Consider the following 6007-nt stretch of genomic DNA (forward strand, 5'->3'; position numbering starts at 1 on the left):
AGTGGGACCTACTTTTGCTCTATTTTTGAAAGACTGCAGGGTACGGCAGTTTTTAGACCGGTGGATGACAGTAAAGCAGCTGACAGCATAGGGCACAGCCCCTGTACTTGGACTTCTGTGGGATTCTTTTCCAGGGAGGTGTGTCTTAACCATAGGCATGGAGTGAACTGACTGTATGAAATGACATGATTTTAAGTGTGCTGAGACCTGGCTGCCTCTAATGGCTCCCCGAAACACCCCTCAACTGCCTAATATTCTACCATTAGTGATTATTTATAGCTAAAACTTTAGTCCCATTAAAATAAAATCCTCCTAAGTGATTACCATAAATGTCAGTATAGTGGTTTTGGAGGAGGCAGGAGCTGTGATGGGATGAGGCACAGAGCTAGCTTCCGAAATAGTTGGCCAAGTTCTAGTTCCAATTCTGGGTGCTAAAAAACACTTATGAATCTATACATTTTCTTTATGTAGTTTTCTGTGTTATATTTTATAACAAGGGGGTTTCAAATTTTTGCGATTGGTAATTTCTGAAGCCTTACCGTTTTTTTTTTTTTCCACAATGTACTCCTAGGCTGTGCTGACCGTGGTGAAGTGAGAGCAGGGTTTGATAAATGAGGAGGAGTACACGGAGAGGGGAGGCAGAAGAGGGAGCCCATCACGGAGAGCAGAACGATGAGGTGGGTATCGATATTTAAACTGTGCGGACTCCAGATTTACTTAACAGAGACCATGTCTCACTGTCCCATTTCTACTGTCTCAATGTCATCCTCATGTCCTTATTTGTCCACGCTTCCCCTTCGCATTCCCTGCTCCTCTTCAGCACTCGGGCATTACCTACGGCTTGCCTCTTTCTGAGTCGCTATTTGCTTCACCTGATAGCAGCCCAGCCTCCTTCCCTTCTGGATGTTTTGTGAGGAGTCTTCTCATTCATCCTGGGTTTCCTGGGAGCGACCAGACTCAGATATTGTTTCAGTGTCCTCATAAACAATGCTCTCAGATCACATGCTCTGATTTTGGGGGCAGGTCCTTGGAGACCTTCACAGGTTGGAACAGCTCCAAAGAGTGGCTTAGAGTGTGCGTTGCAGGATGCTCTTTTTAGATCAGGAAGGGCGCACACGGCCCCAGGCACGGGCAGGGTCAGTCCATCTGGTTTGGTTGTTCCTACTACCATAAAGATCCTGGCCCTTCCCCCACCGTTGTCTATTATTAACAGATCCAGAAACCTGATCAGGGCGGCAGCAGCACAGGGACTTTTTGGGAACCGTGCCCAAGAAAGGCCTAGGAGTCTTAAATTTAAATGAAGGTACAGCTGGCAGAGGAAGACCTGAACTTTATATGCACGCTGCCCTCTGACAAGACTAGCCTCTCCTCCTGACAGCCCGGAGAGATGGCCTCAACATTTTTCTTCTGGGGACAGTCAGGCTAGGGAGTCAGACACTAGTTAGTTTCCCAGCTCATCCAGGCAAACTGCTTGTGCTTCTGAGATAAAGCCCATCATCTTGGAGGTCAAAAAGGCAACATCAAGTGTTAAATCTCATTTACAAAGTCATCGGTGAGACTACCTGTATGATTAAAAGCAAGACATATAACTTCAAAAGAACAGAGGATAGCCATTTCTCCATTACAACAAAGTTAAAAACAAACAAATTAAAACAAAAAGGGAGAGAGGCTACAAGGAGGTATAAAATAAACCAGAGACTAAGATGATAGAAGTTAGAATAAAAAATATGACATAATTTTACACAAGAGACCTTTCAGAAAAGGTCATATAATGAAATATAAGTGTGTGCTATTTGTCAGACTCGTGTATACAAACAGGTATTACTGAAGTCTGAACGTTGATGGACAATATCTGGGAATGGGAGGACTCCAACTGTGTTCTTATTCAAGCTTGCCTTGGCTATTTTGGCACTCTGCATATCCACACAAATTTTTAATTTTATTTTTACTTTTAAGATGTTATTTATTTTTAGAGAGGGGAGGGAGGGAGAAAGAGAGAGAGAGAGAGAAACATCAATGTGCAGTTGCTGGGTGCCATGGCCTGCAACCCAGGCATGTGCCCTGACTGAGGAATGGAACCTGCGATGCTTTGGTTCGCAGCCCGCGCTCAATCCACTGAGCTACACCAGCCAGGGCTCCACACAGATTTTAGAATCAGCTGGTCAAGTTCTTCTTTTAGAGATTTTTATTTACTTTTAGAGAGAGGGGTGAGGAAGAGGAGAGGCAGAGAAACACTGATGTATCGATTGGCTGCTTCTCTCATCTGCACCCCAGCTGGGGACCCAGCCCAAAACGCAGGCATGTGCCCTGACCAGGAATTGGTCCCAGCAAACTTTCCCTCTGTGTAATGATGCCTCACCAAGCCACACCAGTCAGGGCAGCTTGTCGGTTTTCACAAAAATAAACCTGCTGGGATTTTGGTTAGAATTGAGTTTAACCAGATCAATTTAAGAAAATTGGCATCCTTTTACACTAGTGTTCTCCAATTCATGGAGATGATATACCCATTTATATAGGTTTCATTTCTTTCAAGAATGTTTCATTGTTTTCAATGTAAAAGTTCTCACATCTTTTGCTGTATCTATTTCTTACACTATTATTATATACATATGTGTATATTTTAAAGGTTTTATTTATTTATTTTTAGAGAGAGGGGAAGGGAGGAAGAGAGAGAAACATCAATGTGTGGTTGCCTCTCATGTGGCCCCCACTGGGGACCTGGCCTGTGACCCAGGCATGTGCCCTGACTGGGAATTGAACTGGTGACCCTTTGGTTTGCAGGCCAGCGCTCAACCCACAGAGCCACATGAGCAAGGGCTGGGTTTATAGTGTATGACCACATTAGAGAAGCACCGAATGTTGGAAAGTGCTTTTGGGGGCTGATTTCTTAAAACATTTTATTTTTAGAGAGAGGAAGGGAGGGAGAAAGAAGGAGAGAAACATCAGTGTGTGGTTGCTTCTTGCACACCTCCTACTGGAGACCTGGTCTGCAACCCAGGGATGTGCCCTGACTGGGAATTGAACTGGTGACTCTTTGGTTTTCGCAGCCTGTGCTCAATGCACTGCGCAACACCAGCCAGGGCTTATGATATATTTTTGAAAATTCATTTTCTCTTTATTGTATTTAGAAACATAGTTGCTTTGTATATTGACTTTGCAAAATGCACTTAGTTCTAAGAGCCTGTAGATTCTTTTAGATTATTTATATAAATAATGTTGTCAGCATTTTTTTCCTTTATACTCTTGTCTTTTATTTTCTTAGCATACTGGTTGGGACCAGTATAATGATAAATGGAAGTATAATATGAACATCTTTATCTCATTCCTCATCTCGTGGAGAATGATTTCAATATTTTATCAACAGTGATTTCAATGAGAGATTTACTGTAGGGTTATTTTTGGATACTTTTTATTAAATTAAGAAGTGCCCCTTTATTTCTGATTTTCAATGTTTTCTTAAAAAATCACAAATAAGTATTGAATTGTATATTCTTTTCTGCATCTATCTAGATGATTGTGATTTTTCTCCTTATGTTGAGTATGTGGTGGATTGCATTGGTTCAAGTATTGTATTAATCTTGCATTCCTGCAGTAAACTCAAATTAGATATGATACATTATAATTTTTATATACTAGATTTAAAAAAAGATTTTAAGATTTTATTTTTAGAGAGAGGTTAAGGGACAGATGGAAACACTGATGTGAGAAACATAAACTGATTACCTCTTGCATGCCCCCAACCAGGGACCCAGCCTGTAACCCAGGCATGTGCCCTAGCTGGAAATAGAACCAGTGACCCTTTGGTTTGCAGGCTGGTGCTCAATCCACTGAGCCACACCAGCCAGGGATATACTACTAGATTTTGACTTGCTTATTCTGTCTGGGGATTCTATGTCTATATTTATGGGAGTTTCACCCCCCACTTTTCCTTTCTTGATATCCTTGACAGGTTTTGGTGGATGGGTTACACTGTTTCGAGGTGAATTTGATGTTCCCTTTTTATAGACTCTGGAAATTTATGCGATTGGTGACTGTAAAATATGAAAATGTCCATTTTTCCATTTCTAACATTGTTGATACATAGTTTTTTCCCCAACCAGTTTACTAAAGGTTCATCGATTTCATTGATGTTTTCAAGAGCATATTTGGCTTTGTTGATTTTATTGTTCATGTTTTCTAATTCACTGACACGCTTTTTCCTTTTTTTTGTATCCTTCCACATTTTAAATTTGCTACTCTTCCAGTTTCTTGACATAAAAACCTAGATTGACTTCAGCCTTTCTTTTGTAATGTGAATTTAAAGTATCTTTTAAATACTGCTTTATCTGTATACCAGATTTTTATATGACAAATCTTATCATTCAATTAACTTTTTTCTAACTTCCCTTGTGACTTCTTCTGTGACCCACGGGTTATTTAGAATTGAACTACCTGCTTCTTAATTTAATATATTAATGGATTTCTACTTTTTAGGATCATACATTTTAAATTGTATTGAATTTAATGGGGTGACATTGGCTAATACAACTATGTATAGGTTTCAGGTGTACAATTCTGTAATACAGCATCTGTATATTGTATTGAGTGTTCTCCACCCCAAGTCATCTCCCTCCATCACCATTTATTCCCTCTATTCCCTCTTCTGCTTCCCCCCATCCTCCTCCCCTTCTGGTATAATTTTTTCCCCAATTGGTTTACATTTGATATTCTGTATTAGTTTCAGATGCACAGTGAAGTGGTTAGAAAATCATGTAATTTAGAGAATAGTCCCCCTGCTGCTTCAAGTACCTACTTGGCCCCATACATGTTTATCACACTGACTGTATTCCCTGTGCTGTCATGCACATTTCCATGGCTATTCTGTATACCACGTTGTACTGCTTAATCCCTTCACTTTTTCACCCAGTCCCCTAACCCCCCTCCCCTCTGGTAATTGTTTGTCTCTTCTCTGTAGGAGTCTGTTTCTATTTTGATTATTGTGTTCATTGTATTCCACATACAAGTGAAATCATATGGTATTTATGTCTTATTTTGTACTACCTGTTTAAAAAAAATTTTTTTTTTAAACATTACATGTGCCTGGGCCAGGAACCAAACCTACAACCTCTTGATTATGGGAGGACACTCCAACCAAGCCACACCGGCCAGGGCTGAACTACCTGTTTTTGAAACAGAGACTTCCCAGGATTCTTTTTCCTCCTTTAATCCCATGTGTTCAGTTCAGAGAACATTCTATTCATTTTTTTTTAAAATTTTGAGGCTTGTGTAATGGTTCCATTATGATCAACTTTAGTAAAATGCTTCCAGTTAATTACAGAGTGTGTATACTATTGGTTTAGAGGACAGTGTTCTGTCAGTTAAGCCAGGTTTGATGTGTTGTTCAATTTATGCTATACCTGCTTTTGACATATATTAAAATATTTTCAAACATTAAATTCTACAACATTCAGGAAAGAAATTTCATTTCATTCTATGGTATGGTTTCCTACTCCAGATTTTTTTCTTGAGCCTTGGACAGCAATAATTTTGTGTATCTCCCCACCTTCCCAGACACCGAGCAGCAGGGGTAGCGACCCAGGAAATCACTTATGTGGACAGTAAGGAGGGCACGCTCTGAAGGCTCCCTACCAATGCCTCTCCTTGCCCTGTTCCACACTTGATGTCACAGCCCCTCTAAGGCCTTGGGGAAAAGACGCTGGAAGCAGAGGTTGGCTCTGTCCCTGTGAGAGCCATGAACAGGCATGTGATAAAATGTTTCAAGTGTCACCTCTTTACTTATAGAAGTCTCTTCCACACCAGTACTAAGGTCTGGTCACTACAGCTAGGAGTGAGGTTCTGTTCCAGCAAGAGATGTTTCATCAGATAAAGGGCACCATCCCAGTCTCCCAAACAGCTTTTGTCCATCAGTTTAAGACTCTCCTAAATATCTTATCCACAAAGAAACCATCACTGACCTCTTGGCAGGGCACTATGTTTGTATAGATGGACAAATGGTAGAGGCAGGGGT

Source organism: Phyllostomus hastatus, unplaced genomic scaffold, assembly GCF_019186645.2.
Source record: "Phyllostomus hastatus isolate PE091 unplaced genomic scaffold, TTU_PhHast_1.1 phas_contig_137, whole genome shotgun sequence".
NCBI classification, from domain to species: domain Eukaryota; kingdom Metazoa; phylum Chordata; class Mammalia; order Chiroptera; family Phyllostomidae; genus Phyllostomus; species Phyllostomus hastatus.